This window comes from Ambystoma mexicanum, chromosome 1q, assembly GCF_040938575.1.
Source record: "Ambystoma mexicanum isolate Mex_15411 chromosome 1q, UKY_AmexF1_1, whole genome shotgun sequence".
Classification (NCBI taxonomy): domain Eukaryota; kingdom Metazoa; phylum Chordata; class Amphibia; order Caudata; family Ambystomatidae; genus Ambystoma; species Ambystoma mexicanum.
Window position 1 is genome coordinate 1,401,327,258 of NC_090922.1, and position 15,716 is coordinate 1,401,342,973.

Below are 15,716 nucleotides of genomic sequence, written 5' to 3' on the forward strand. Positions count from 1 at the left end.
CTACAGATCATTAATTCAGGAATTCTTGATATGCACTTGTGTCCTGGAACGCAGCTTCTACAAAGTGTGGTCATCTGATGGCTGGAAATGGTGGATTCAGGATGTAAGACCACTGCTGAACTTGCCTTCTGCATCATGACGCTATTTCTGCACGGCCTCAATTCTGAGGGTGAAATTACCACTCTGCAAATACTCTGATTTTCTAGTGGTAATGGTAATTCTGCTGGAAATTGGAGGATTTACTGATCAGAAACGCACCTGACAACTCGTGGTGTGGCACTAATTCCGCTGGACACCATAGTGGTAACAGCAATTCTGTCCGACGGAATTACTGCCAAATCCACTCCAAGCTCAAAAACATTTTTATATTCCATTATGTGATCATCGAAAACTGATATAAGCATGATTGGTAGGGGGATAAGGAGACTGTTCTAAATATTCGCACATGATTCTGTTGAGTTTCTTTGATGTCCAGACCGACATTGATATTATGTGTCTCTTGTACACAAGAATTTGCTGCTGTGCAGTTCTTAGATCCATTAACTAGAACCAGTTCTCTTCATATCACCGAAGGAGGCTCCTGTGACATTCCCTGTTGTTATCTAAACAGGTAAGACAAGTTTCTCCATTTGGTGAAACTCACTGGAGGGTAGCCCCATAGGCCCTGGGAGTCTCCTGGTCTATTGGGAAACAAGCCATTTCTTTCAGATCCATTCAAAAATCATGAATGGTCCATCAGTTATGTCTTTTCTAATAATTGCTATATTGTTACTCTAGTCTGTCCTTGTCGACTACTCTCAAGAGACATGCCTGAAGAAAGTAACTGATTACTGCCTGTAAAGTAATGGCATGTATGCACTACATATGTACTGCACATGGAATCTAGTTTAAGAGATTAATATTATTTTTCTTCTCATGCCTGCTGCCCTTATCAAGTATGTTTGTTCAATGTGTTTTCTTATTTTTACTTTATATTTTGAAAAATATATGTTCCAGGACGAATTTGAACCTTTTGGGTGACTGCCGCAAATGCCCTGCAAGCCTCACTATAAACAATGATAGATTGTCATGCAGGACCGACAGCAGGGAATGAATACTTTGTGGGTGCCAGAAAGGGACCCGTATGAAAGCATCTATCAATGTTGCTTGTTAAGACATATCATAAACCCAAAACACGTGTGGATACCTAATATCTGACACTACGAGGCCACATCTTGGAAACATAACAGGGCATCCTCTGAGTTCTGTGAAAGCATCATGAAGTAAGACACAGACAACAGACTTAAGATCAAACAAAACAATATTTATTAACTTAAATGTCAGGGTGGTAGAAGGCCTAACTTGGGATATACCAAGGTCGGATTTCCCTATCTGAACAAAACTAAGGAACATCAAAGAGTCCAACTTAAAAGCCTGTCTCTGTCCAAAATGTATGCTTTCCCTCAATGTTAAAGCTATACAGTGTGTAGGGATGTCAATAATCAAAGAAATGGTGATAAATAAAAATGTTGAAGCTTCTTCCAGCTTATCTTCAGCTTCCCTTTCCCACGTTCAAGAAAGTTCCACAAAAAGGTCTTCAGGATTGAGCTTGTTCAAGTTCACATAGTTCCACAATATCCTTAGGGCTTGCTTCCCCAAGTTTAAAGTAATACAGTTCAAACAAAAGAGGTCCTGAGGTCTTGTCCTCAAAACAGTAGTTATAGTTTATCAAATCTCAGGGTTCCTTTCCCAAAGACTTCCACATTGCAACCAATGGATGATTCACTCTTTAGAAAGCTCACCTTAACTCTTGGTCAACTTGACCCTTCTTCTGGTTTGTGTCACCAGTTCACTCGTAGTGTTGCTTCTTGGTGGGTTTTGCAGTGTCTTTACCTTTTATAAAGCAGTGCTCACTAGTCTAGGCACAGTTATCAGACCACACGGTCCACCCATCACAGGTCACGTACCCAGGACACCTTGGTTCTTCAGCCCACACCGGTTTCTCTTCATTCGCCCCTGTGTGAAAAGGTGTGTTCCCTTAGGTTCTCCTCATTGGACTCTTTATCTTGGGCCTTGCAGCACTGCATTTATTCACAAAGTTCATTTGGTGGTAATTCTGTTCATGCCAACCTTAAGTTGTACTCTTCACAATTGTTCCTTTCCCCATAGGTTGCTTTCATATGGGCATTCTCCTTTGTATTTCTCCTGTCTGTATTAATTCTTTGTTTTGTTTACAAAGTTCATTAATATTCAAATAATATGTGCAACTTTTGTATTTGCACCCAATTCAGTATTCAACCTGCTTAATTTACCACTGTTGTAAAATTTAATTTATCTCAGTGTTTATTATGCGTGGTATAACACTGTTTAAAAGTCCACTTAGTTTGTTATTCAATATATTTATTTCTAATGCTGGTTTTAGCTTTCATCAGTTCGATATTCAAAATATGCAGTTTAGCTCTATTTGGTAACTTTCCTTTAGTTCGGTATTCAATATATTTAGGTTAGCGCTATTGGAAAACGTCCATTCGGTTTGTTCGGTACGTAATAAACATCTTGCTTCTTTTCGAAGCTCTCATTCATAAGAAGCCAGAGCACCTTGGTTTCCGACTTTCTTTTCCCCAGCACTCACCGGTTTGCAGTGTCTTGCTCGGGTGGCTCTTGCTGCTACTCTCAAGTCCCCAGGCTGGCATCCTGACCTCAGCAAGCTCCACTTGCATGTCGCTTTCACTTCTGTCACTTCTGTGGGGGGCGGAAACTTTGTTGCCTCGGGGTGGACGCGGGCAGCCTCCTCTCTTTCTTTGGTGCTCATTAGCAGCTCCCACCTGCTCTGACTCCACCACAGAGGCTCCCACACCTCAGGAATATCTGCTGGCATCCTGGACACACTTCAGGCCCCACTTCGGCTGCCTCCACATGAAAAATGTTCCCTGGTTTCTCCTACACAGGCCTCCCTGCTGCTGCTCTCTTTGTCTCTTCACTGGTTTCCATTGATACACCTGAAGCCCCTTGACAGGCTGCAGGTGAGGACACCTAATTAGATATGCCTGACCGTGTTTAAGAGGTCATGCCTGACCCTCACCATACTTTACAGGCAACTTCCTTGTCTCAGTACCTAAGTGGTGAAAAGGTGCAGTGTTCAACACTCTTAGTCTCTATTTCCTTGTCCCAATCATTTCAGATGTAACATGTGGGAAAATGAAGGCAGGGGTCCTACAATACCCCATAAAGGTTGGGGATGGATCGGGTTGTTCACAATTAGGGAAAGAGGGTACCATGTCTCGCCTAAGGGTACCCCACTCCCAAACTCTGAGGACCCTCCATCCAGGTGTTCCTCCCTCGCTTCTCCACCCCCATGGATGGGATCCAAGAGCAGTGGCCTTTCCCTGATCCGGGGGTTTAGGAGTGAGAATACCCTCAAGTTTCTTACATACCCTTCACCAATGTGGGTTGGACGGAGGTGCTTCACATGGAAAGAGGGAGAGAAAGTTTACCTTATCTTGCTGTAGACCTTTCCAGTATTTCACTGTGAAGCAATATGGCAGACAGTCCAAGAAACCCTGCATATCCCTTGGTACATTTGATGATAAGATAATAATAAGTTGTAGTCAAGATATTGTCAGGTTAAAATGAAACTGTAGACTTCCTGAGAAAAGAGCACAATGTGTGACTCACATCTGACTCCCATCTCATGGATTCCCTGCATGATCCCTGCATTCATTAATCCATTTGTAAGTTGTATGTCTCATTTTTGGGTAATTTAGGGATGCATGATGTCAGCAGCTGCATATGTACTTCCGAATGGTGTACAAGCCCTAACCTTTTTGATTTTTGTTAATAATACAATTATGTTGGTAATCCATCACATAAAGAGTAGTCTGATAACTAGACCTACCTTTCATTAACCTCCATGCCAAAAGCATAGTGTACACCTGTGTCTTGCTTCATCAGTACTCTGATCTGCAGCTCCTGCTCTTCGGTGCACAGATCAGATACAGAGGTCACAGGAACCCACAGGAGCCCTGTTTGACAACTGATGTGACAGCAAAGTCACTTCAGTTCAGTAGCTGAATTTAACATTTACATCTCATTTTCAAAACCATAATAATCATGCAAACACATCAACTGATAGCAGGATAATCTAGAAACTACGGTATATACCTAGATTTTCGTTTGATGGTGGGTGGTTCACGTCATTATTAAAGAAGCATCTGGTTTGCGGCAAACCTGTCTCAACAATGTGAGCTCAGAACAGTTATGGGAGGTGATGTAGATTCTAAGCAACTGAATGTCTGCATCCCAATGAATGGGAGAAAATACAGGATGCTCGCCTCTGTTGACACACTGGGAAGTTGGGCAAATCCTCCCTGCCAGTGCCAGCAGCTCACAATATGAGATCTCATGGGAACCTGCTTCAAAGATGCAAGTCCATCTCATATCAAAGGCCAATCTCACAATACGGTGATGCACACTAGAAAACATTTGCAGCTGCAAGCTGAGAAAGCTGCATAGTTAGGGTAGTCAGTGAGCACAAATTCCCTCTGCCAGAGGAGAAGACAGGTATTCCAATTTAGAGGAAATCACAGTTCCCTACCTACCCCCAGGACACATTGGGGGTACATTCTGCTGAGGACCAAGGACTAGCACTCTGCTAGCAAACCTCCCTAGGCTTGGAGAGCAACAACTGAAAAGGAATCTCCTTGCCTAGGGTCCCCTGCAGTGGGACTCAAAGCTTCTAGGGGGCCAAATTACCCATATCTCCTGTTTTTCATCACTCAAATCATCTCAAACTTTATTCCTACAGTGTTCACCACTTTCGAAAATCCAGGTCCTGTGAGGCTGCCTTCAGCATTCACCTTCAAACTGTGAATCAATGTTGCTTCATCATCGAATCAGCTCAATACTGTAACTCCCAAGAAGAGTCTGATCACCTGTTTGGTTTGATCACCAGCATACAGTGCAGGCAACTTCAAAGCCTCACATCGAACCAAGCATCTACCTGCCAGGAATTTGCTTCTCAGCTCATCTTGAACCACTGGATCATTGCATCACTCACCGATCTGAAAAAGCAATACACATTGTTTCAAACCACACTCAAACATCAAACCGCTCATTGTGACCAATCGACCTGCATCGCTGGATGCAGCCTTCGAATCTCATGAAGCACTGCTCTAGATGACTGGATGCTGACTCACCATACATGTACCCAGTTTGACCCGCTACTATGTCATATTGAAGCTTTTCCGACACTGTCGAACCACCTGAGCAGAGCAATCAGGTATTGTTGAGATACTCTGTCCTCTATGTCCATATTTAGGTCACAGTGATTGTTTAAGGTCCTTGTCCTCCTTTCCCTTCAAAAGGCATATCCTTTCAGTGTCATTAAATGTACAATGTCCCATTGGCTACAAAAACTATAGGACCCTTAATTACGTGGTCCTCTATTGGTTGGCTTCTAACCTCCGTCAGTACTTTTCCACCTTTGTCTAGCAGTAGGCAGGCTGAACATTCAGGTGCTGGTGAGCTCGTCTTAGTAGCAGCTTCCCATCAATTAGCATATCAATCCATCATCACCTCAATGGTCTAATGTCAATTAGGTCTTTGAAACTCATCCTAGAGAGTATTCTTAAATCTGAGAAATTCAGGGAGTGAAGGCACGGTCTACACTCGTGCATAGGTGTGACTACCTCGTTCATCCAACTTCATCCTTCCACATGACTAGAGACCATGGAATCGAGATTCTGGTGCATTTAAAATACTAATTCTTGACAGACCTCTGACATCTTTTGTTTTTGTCCATGCGTTCAGAACAGGAGTTCTGTTCTTTCACACAATTTGTATCCAATGTCAAAACTCTGCTCCAGTTCGATAAGACCTTAGCTTTTTTGGCTCATCCAACCTTGCTTTCTGAGAATAATTTTGTTAATTCAAGCTGCGTTTTAACTGCAACATACTGAAATGAGGCCTTCTCGTTACTGTTCAGCACTGCTATAATAAGTAGTGGAAACATCCATCCTTTACTTGGTCATTTGCATATATGTATACATTGGCGCTTGCCGCAATCTAATCAATATAAAGCATAAGGCAAGCTTCATGATTACCTTGCTGCTTGCGTTTCTTGCATCTGTACACATGTAAAATGACTTGAGATTTCCATCATCTCTGTGGCTTAAGCTTCTTCACCTTGATCCCAAGATGTCACTTATCCTTCATACTTTCTTGATGCCTTATAGAATATCTTCATTCTTTTATGTCTCTGCATCTCTTCTATACACGTCATCTTAACTCTGTTGTTACGTCACAATTCATCTTTGACGCTTATCTGCTCTGTTTCTTCAGGAATCTCATTTAAATGGCTATCATACTTCTTCGTGTACAGTTATGGCTTTCTCAATGGGATTCTTGCTTCTAGGATTCTCTTAGGAAATGAGATACCTAAAGGTGCTGCATGATTTTCATACTCTGCCTTTTGTCGTTTTAACTGCTCCGTGTATGTCACATACTCTCGTTTGTGTCACCAGTTCACTCGTAGTGTTGCTTCTTGGTGGGTTTTGCAGTGTCTTTACCTTTTATAATGCAGTGCTCACTAGTCTAGGCACAGTTATCAGACCACACGGTCCACCCATCACAGGTCACGTACCCAGGACACCTTGGTTCTTCAGCCCACACCGGTTTCTCTTCATTCGCCCCTGTGTGAAAAGGTGTGTTCCCTTAGGTTCTCCTCATTGGACTCTTTATCTTGGGCCTTGCAGCACTGCATTTATTCATTCTGGTAACATAGGTGACATGGTTGAGGTGAGGGTACTTGGCTCCTCCTCTACACTCCCCCCTCTGGGCAATTCATCAACCACTCTTTCATCATCCCTTATATCCACGCATCCTCTTCTGAAAAAGGGCTTCTTTGGGACCCATATCTTTATGACTCTCTTCAGGCAACCTGCTGATTTGACATGCTCGTCTTTGGTCCATGTCATGTGTTGACACTGTCCATTTGGGCTGCAGTAGATCCATCTTCCCACATATTTCTTATGATTCTTCTGGTATAGGCACTTTGTTCCCTCAGTTGCATGGATACTGGCCTTCACATAGTCTCTGATTTCTTCATCTGTCAGGTCTTTGGCCTTCCATCCCTGCTCAACATCGATCGTGATCTTCATTCCTATTGCTTTCTTTGCTGTTTTACTGCATTGTGAGGTTATCAGCTTGATCAAACAAAACCCAAGCAATACCATCACTATCAGGGCTCCAAGGAATTTAAACATGTCTGCCATCCACTTTGGAATCCAAGAGAAGAGCGATCCAAACAAGGTGTCATCAGCAATGTCTTCAACTTTGTTTATCATCTGACCATGGAGCGTAGCCAGCATGTTTATGGCCTCTGGCAAGGTTCCATTCTCGTCATTATGAGAAGGTGTGAATGTGCAACATGATTCTCCAGTTTTTGCACAAACACCTCCATCCATAGCTGTAATCATCCAGGACATACCTATTCTGGAGAATCATCAGGCTGATTGCTCTCAGTTCTTCTCTGATTGCGTTGAATCCGTTGATCCTCGTGTTGATCGTTTGCAGCAATTCCAATCTGGTTATCTGTAACCACTTTGTATTTTCTCCAACCTGTATAGCTGGCATGAAGATCAACGTAAACACTGAAGCTGTGTGGCTGAACAGTCTGTGCTCATATGGAATGGCATCAAAGGCTTCTTTTGATTTTGCTTAGAAGTAATTATTTCTTTTCATTCTTTTTAGCAGCTTGACAGATCTCCTCTTCCTCAGTTGAGCATATGCTTTCGGGAAACTGTCAAGATTCAGATCACTCTTTGGAATCAACAAAGCTGGAACATGAACATTCACTATTGAGACTATTGAGCAAAGTCCTCCGCAATTCTCGGGCAATTTTATATATGCTCTGGATCCGCAGGCCCAGTAGTGATCCATGATCACTGCTATCCCAATCTTCATTCCTGATACATGAAAGATTTGTCCACCCTTCTGATTTTCTCCCATTTTTCTTGTGCCATTATTTCTGAAACACAACTTTGCACTCTCCAATGGAACAATCTGCAAGGGTCCTCCTCCATATTTGCCCCAAGTCAGCAAATCATGGCCATAATGGCTTACAGCCATTTTGTGCAATGTCAATGGCAGGTTTGTAACAACCAATAGCTACCCAAGCTATGCAGATTACCACTCCTTCTTCCCATCCATCTAGTGATAGCACAGATCCCTAGATCTGCACCTGACCTCTGTTCTTCCATCTACGAATTTCTTCTGCAGATTCTCCTGGACTTTCAAGTTTCTTATTCACTTCTCTTCTGATTCCAGCTCCTTTTTCTCCAGGCATGTCATATCGGATCACATGAGTCTTTGTCTGTTCTTTGTCTCTTGTCTTTGTGTCTTGAACATAATCATCTTCATCTGGATCTGTCAATTCACTTGCCTATTTGAGATAGGCATCTCGGCCCATGAACTGGCTTCTGGTTCGGCAAAGTGCTACGTGCGACAGACAATGTGCTGTCTGGACATCTATTTCAATGGCTATGAAGATCTTAGACTTCCCCATACTGTACGGCCGGAGTGCACACACAAAGCATCCTTGCTTTGAGGTCCTTCTTCCCACTTCCTTCATATGCTGACACCAGATGTTATTTCCCAAGTGTGCTGTGCTGTCCAGGTAATCATTCAGCTCAAAGTTATCCTCTTTGGTACTTCTCTTCAATCTAATTTTTCTCTCGTGACATTCCATAATTATTTCATGAAGAACTTCATGAAATCCTAGGTACATTTATCAGTTGTCTGGGCACGTTTATTTGTGCTATTTAAGTAGGAGAAAGTTCAGAAAGCTTGATTCTCTCAACATACCTCTTAGGCATGAAAATGCCTTGCAAAATTTCCATGTGTGACCTGCTTTCAGGGACTAACCTGGGGCCATTTGTCACATGAGCAGGTGTGTTTGCAAGCATTGCTTGTGTAGGCTCACTTTCTAACAACTCTTTTCTTTGTCTCTCCTGCAAAGCCTGTTTCTGGAGCCCAGAAATGATTTCTAAGACTGTTTGCATGTGAACGACTATCAGTAACATTTATCTGAGACTAGAACAAATTGTCATCTTTCTTTGGAACAGGAATGACTACATAGGGTCTCAGCTACCTAGTAGTTGCCACTTTCATATCTTCCTTCTGCTCAGGAAGATTCATTGGAGTCATAGATCCATGTACATCGATGTAGTACGATGTTCCTACTGTGAGTGAAAGCAATACAATTATGAATAGAATACAAAGTATATTATACACAAGTAGGAAATCTGGCAGCATCTACTATGTGAACAACGTGGACGTCTTTCTCGGTCAGGCATGACAACATTACTACTAACTGTACCCATCTTTGTTGCCTAAAGAAAGAAAAAAACTCAAACTTTAATATTGAAACTTTATGTACTGCTTGTGAAAACTGTCGACTTGACTCAGCGCTTTGTCCTGGCTGATCAAGGACAAGACTCTCAACCCTCTTCTTGCATCAGTCTTTTCATCAGACGAAATGTAGACGTCTCTTAAGCATAAAGAAAATGATTTCACCAATGTACTTTAAACGCTTTTCTCCAGAAAGTCTCCTTTTAGAATGTTTTCATTTGCTTCACTGTTTACATAAATTCAATGACATATATCAGCTCCCAGTCTATGCCTCGAATCTGCTTCAGACCAGACGACATGATGAATTTCTTTCAGCATAGAACAAGAGTCTTTCTTTGACCAGCAGCCTCTGGATCTGTCCCTTGAAGGCAAGTTTTACTCTGACCTCAGAGTTCGCTCGGAATACAGACTCACTTGGATTATGATGCCTTCCAAGATTATATTCAAGTCTGCAGTATTTCTCAGGTCCCTTAGGAATGTACGCACATCTGTGTGCCTTCCAACAAGATGTGGGTACTCCTCAATCAGACGAAAGAAAACCACACTAACCAGTCTGTGTGCTTCATCAGTTGTTAGGGGCATTTGTGCTCTCCCCACTGTACTCGGGCAACTGAAAAATCTGTTCAGTGATAACTATAAGCAACCTTCTTATAACTGGACCATTTTTAAGATCTTGCAGAAAATCAGGAAAGTGATAAGTTTTCCCCACAAGCGAAGGAAATACGCACAACACAATATCGAAATAAGCAAAAATGATGCGGAAAATGTGGTCATTGGGTAACATCATAGGCCAATCCAAACAGGAACTCCTTGCACAATTAATCAAGATACTGTACTCTTTTCCAGTTATCAAAACCACAATCAGAATCTGACATATCTCTCTTCTTATCAAGGCTTAAGCATGCCTCAGTCCAAAGTTTTTTAACAAGCTTTTCTGTGGCTCACAAAAAGATTTATTCCTCAGCTCTGCAATGACTGAACATAGTATTCGAATCAGCTTTCCTTAGATCTTTATGAATGGCTTAAAAGAGTGTCCTGAATAAAGCCAGAGTCCAATAATCTCTTTGATTTTTCACTTGTCAGCTTCTGTGTCCTTCTTTCTCATCATAGACCTTGTCTGCACGTCCTGTGGCTCTTCCCTGATGCCTGTAATTGCTACAGATGGGTGTGAGGGCAGAGGGGTTTCTCCAGCATAAATTTTGACATCACCTATGAAAGTCCTTGCACGTCTGCCTTGAACTCTGACTGCAGATTGCGTGACGTCTTACACAATGAATGGGCGGTTGAATCGGGGTTCGTCCCACTTCTTCCTTGGATGATTGCAAATTAAGACCGCATCTCCGAGGTAAAGTTGGGGAACACGTAATTTCTTTGATTCACTTGTTGCAGCATCTCCTTCTGTGTTCTGCACTGCCCTACACGCTTTTCAATGTAACTGCCCTGAAAAGACAGAGATACTTGAAGTCATACAATTCAAATAATTGCGTCATTTCATTCCTAGTAAATCTGCAGTTGGCTGATGGAGGCATTAAAGTTGTGTTCTCATTCTTCTCCCTGTCACTATTTCGTGGGGGGTGAGATGGTGGTCAGAACCTGGCTTGTTCCTCAATGCATCTAATGCCAGTGGTAGGCAATGCAACTACCCTTTCTTCAAGGTTGGCTTCAACTTGGCTATTCTTTCTTTAAGCAAACTGTTGAGTCGTTCGCAAATCCCATTTCCTTGTGGATGATAAACCGAAGAAAATGTGTGCTTTATACCAAGCAACAAGCTTATCTGTTCAAATACTTGATTCACAAAATGAGGACCATTATTCGACCTCATGACTTCACATACTCCCCATCTAGGAAATACTTCCCTCACTAAAAATGTTGCTGCACAGGTGGAGTCTGAGTGTGTACATAGGCATGCTTCTATCCATCTTGAAAAGGGACACACCACTACAATAATGTATCTATATCCATTACATACTTGTATCATGTCGACATAGTCGATATGCAAATGCTCAAAAGGGCCATTGGGTCTCGGAATAACTCACCTAACTGTGCGCAGTGTATGCCTAGCTTTGAATTTCTGACAGACTATACATTTTGTCATAAAGAATGCAACATGCTCTAACAGATTTGGTATGGACCAATCCTCAGCAATGGTTGCAGCAAGATTCTGCCTAGTTGCATGCGCGGGGCAGTATAGCTGTTCCAGTGCTACCCTTAATAAAGCTACAGGCATCACTGGTTACCAGCACTGTCTTGTCGCCACAATGCTTCAAAGGGGTTTAAAGAACACCCTCTTCGCATCCACAAATTCTTCTCCTCTTGAAGTGCTTCCCCCTGGACCTCATTAGCTTCATTTTTGACAAGCTATTGTAGCTCTCGGATATTGTCATCATGATAACAATTTTTTCATATACATCAGGCGTCTCAACATTCATCATCACTTTATCCATAATTACTATTTTTTTTAAATTTTATTTATTGTTTGTGGTGCAAACAAACCTTTACAAAAATAAACATCTATCATACATGAACACGTATCAAATACAAACACAGTTCAAATTAACAATAAATGTTAAACAAAATATGACAACAGTCAATCAACAACAGTCAATCACATAATCAAGGATAGGACAGTCTAAAGTTCTAAAATCTCATTTTCAATTATTCTTAAAAAAGCCACTAAAGCAAAAATGAACGCTCTATCATATCCTTGCATTAGCTGGTTCCAAATAGACTCCATGCAATCTTCATACTTCACGTTTACAAATCGTTTTAGAAGTTTCGTTCTAGCATCTCTAAAATGTAAGCATTCTAAAATCAAATGTTTTAGTGTTTCATTGGATTCTGTGCATTTCGTAAATCGACATTGAGTAGCACCATTGTTGTAACTGGGATTACTCCAGTGCTTTGTTCTTTCCAAGTTATGGAACTGATTTAATCTAAATCGAAGATAGTACATTCTGGCATTGTTACATGGAAATATGGCAAGATAAGCACAACAACCATCTCTTTTGCGTGGAAATTTGGCATATTCTTTATATGTACTCAATGCACTTATTTCATCAATGGTTCTACACCAGTCCTGGACAAATACATAGGTATAATTGCTACGTGCTAAGCCGTAGCATCTGCTGCTTGATTTCAATGTGTGATAAAGTCTGTCTTATTAGTATGGGCTACGCATTTAACGACTGCAATGACTACTGGGAGTTATAGTGCTTTAATGAGCCTGTCCAATAAGGATGTGTGCTTCACTGGGGTGCCGTCTGCTCGGAGGTAGCCCCTCCTTTTCCAACGTGCCAACCCTGCGTGCACCATTGATGTCACATAGGCGGAGTTACTGTACACTGTTACATCCTGGTCTGCGTGTTCTCGAGCGTGAGTATCAATGCCAATGTATCTGCTGCCTGTGCTGAATAATGAGATGGTAATCATGTACCTTTAAGCACCCGAAATTCTGCATGATCCATGTGCTTCACCACAGCGGCACCTGTATACCTCTGTCCATCATTTTCATCGATCCCTGAAGAACCATTAATGAAAATAATCTCTCCCCGTGCTTTAGAGTTTTTTCCTTTATTCTAGGAATTTCATCATAGAACTCTTCATAGTTTGTGCAACCGTGTAAAGGCTCTCCTTCTGTCATTGGTTCAGCTACAAACATAGCAGATTCACTATTTTGCATCAAACTATTTTGATCGCTGGATTCGAAATAACTACCTCATAGGAAGAAGCAAATATGAGATGTCAATGTGCCTTTCAGCTTCTCTAAAATATGAAATAATGCATGCTCAACAAATAACGTCATAGAACATTGCATCACTATGCTTGCAGCCTTCTCTATGGCGAACGTGACGGCTGCTAAAAAAAATTCGCCTGGAAAATGACCTCTCATTGTTGGATCTAAAATTGCACTATAATATGCAAGGGGCTTGTACCCCAATGTAATGTTTCATTTCCTCAGTCCACACAATTTTTTCCTGCGTTGCCTGTGCTTTATTTAAAGCCTGTAATAAAGGCCTTATATATGAGATGTAGTTCAAGACCCATGCTCTGACGTAGTTACATAATCCCAGAAATCTCTGCATATGTTTTATTGTCTGTGGCTTGGCTGTATTCAAAATGGCCTCAGCCCTGTCAGGAGTAACCTTCTTTCCTTCATGTGAAATCAATTGGCCTATGTACAGCACTTCTTAGTCAGCGAGTGTAATCATCAGCTGAACAGAATCACGTCTGCACCCTTGTTTACTAAAAATGAAAGACTTTTGCCTCCTATACTGATGTCAACCCTTGGTTTCTCATGAGGATTCGGCGTCACAGATAGTATTGAACACATCAGGTCTCCCAGTGAGCTATCCTATTGCGGGTACAGTCTCATTCCATTACCCGTGAAAGGATTCCCTCCATCAGCAGTGACACACCCTATCCTAGGAATGATTGACTGTCCTGTGCTCCTGTTTTGCTGAAGCTGCATAGGTGATTGCTGCGACTGCCCTTGTAGCGGTTTAACTGCTGCTTGCTATGTTTGCAATCCTTGCTGTGCTCTTGGTGCTTGTGTCTGTTGCATTGTGTGATTCTGAGCAAATCCATCTCCACTTTGCTGCAAATACGCAGGCAGGGTTGACATCCCCCCTCTTGAAAACTGTCCGTTTTGCATGAACCCTTGGCTTCTGCACATGCAAGCAAAATGCCCTGTCATCCCACACGCCCAACATATAGGCGGAGGTCTCCTACCCTGCCCATCTTGCATATTCTGATTGTCATTCTGCATATTCTGAAACTCACCTTGGTTATTTTGGAAGCCTCCCTGGTTATTCTGCCATTTCCCTTGGTTACCTTGCCACCCTCTTCCACGAAATTCTCTTCCCCATCGAGCAAACCCATTATTACCCTGATCAAACTGCCTTTGATTATTGATTTGCAGCATGTTCGCTGTCTGCTGTGAATTCAATTCATCTATGCAAGTCAGCGTTGCCCCTTCAATGGCGTATGTGGACAATTTTTTCTGCACTAGCTTTGCTTCTTCGCCTTTCCGTGCAATTCTTTTCCTGCAGGAGTCTTCAATAATGTGCATTGGTCAGCTGAATCTCCAACCTCGGTTTGGCTTCCATACCCACTAACTGTTACGCTCACCTGGTATCCACAGGGATGCCACCCAGCCGGGTTACTCGCTGGTATGCTTCTCAGCTTTGCCCTGATGTGGTCTGCGGGGAAGGTTCTGCCTGAAAATACAGGAGGACTGTGTTCAAGACTGACTGACTGTATCCTCCCTCCACCCCCGTATGATTTCAGTCCCTCTGGCGGCCTCTCCTCACCTTGTGGTAGAATTAGGTGTGCTCTCCGTCCTGCCTTCTTTGCAGGCGGGTGTTGTCTTTCATGGGCGAGTGCGGTCCAGTTACTTCACTGACGCCGGCCCGTTTGATATTGTTCAGGTAGGTCTTATTGCTGTTCTTTAGTTTTGTTGCTATCCTGCATGCCTTTCTTTGTTAAAATGTCTCTTTTTTCTCCCTTAGGTATGCAGAGCTTGAACGTGGCGAACTGGCTTGGTTGAGCCCTTAGGTATGCGGAGCTTCAGCACAGCGAACTGGTTTGGTTGAGCCCCGCTGGTAAATGATGGTGCATTAAGAGCGCTATGATGTGGTAAGTAAGCGCTATGCGCAGCACTGCAAAGTCTTGCCTTTGCTAACCTGTGTTTTCCATCCTTGTAGGTCGCGGTGTTCTTCAGCGTGAGTGGAATGTCCGGAGTGGTGCGACCAGCCAGGAAAGCCTTTTGAACAGTTCATAATTTGTAAATGTCTCTACTGCTTTCTTTAATGATGCCTCAATCTTCCTCTTTCAGGTTGTTCTGTCCGGGAGGCGTGCAGATTCGAGGAAGCTGTTCTCAGTAGCTGCGAGTGTTTAAAGATGAAGACTGCAGGTAAGATGCTGCTGCTAATGATGTTCCTTTTGTCTCCTTGCAGGGTCTGCTTCTCCGAGGTTCGAGGGAATAGCTGCACACGGTGAGCGTCACGTTGCAAGCTGCAAAGTAACGCGAAGCGTGTTGTCTTGCTCGGGTGTGGTTTAAATAGCCCCAAAACAATAGTCCAGGTAAAGTAGTCCCTAGGCTACCACACCCAAAACACTAGACCGCATAGCTTGGTTCCTAGGAACCAAGCTATGTGGATGCCTCCATGTTGGCTGACAATACAATAAAGTAGTTCCCAAGCACATTGTTTTTCATGCTGTATGAGCCTGGTGCCATAGGCACCAGGACTGGCCCCATGAGGGCTTTTGAAGAGGATGCCAGGCTCTAGAGGCCCGAGTCCTGACTCCACCTGGCCAATGGGTTTGCCAGA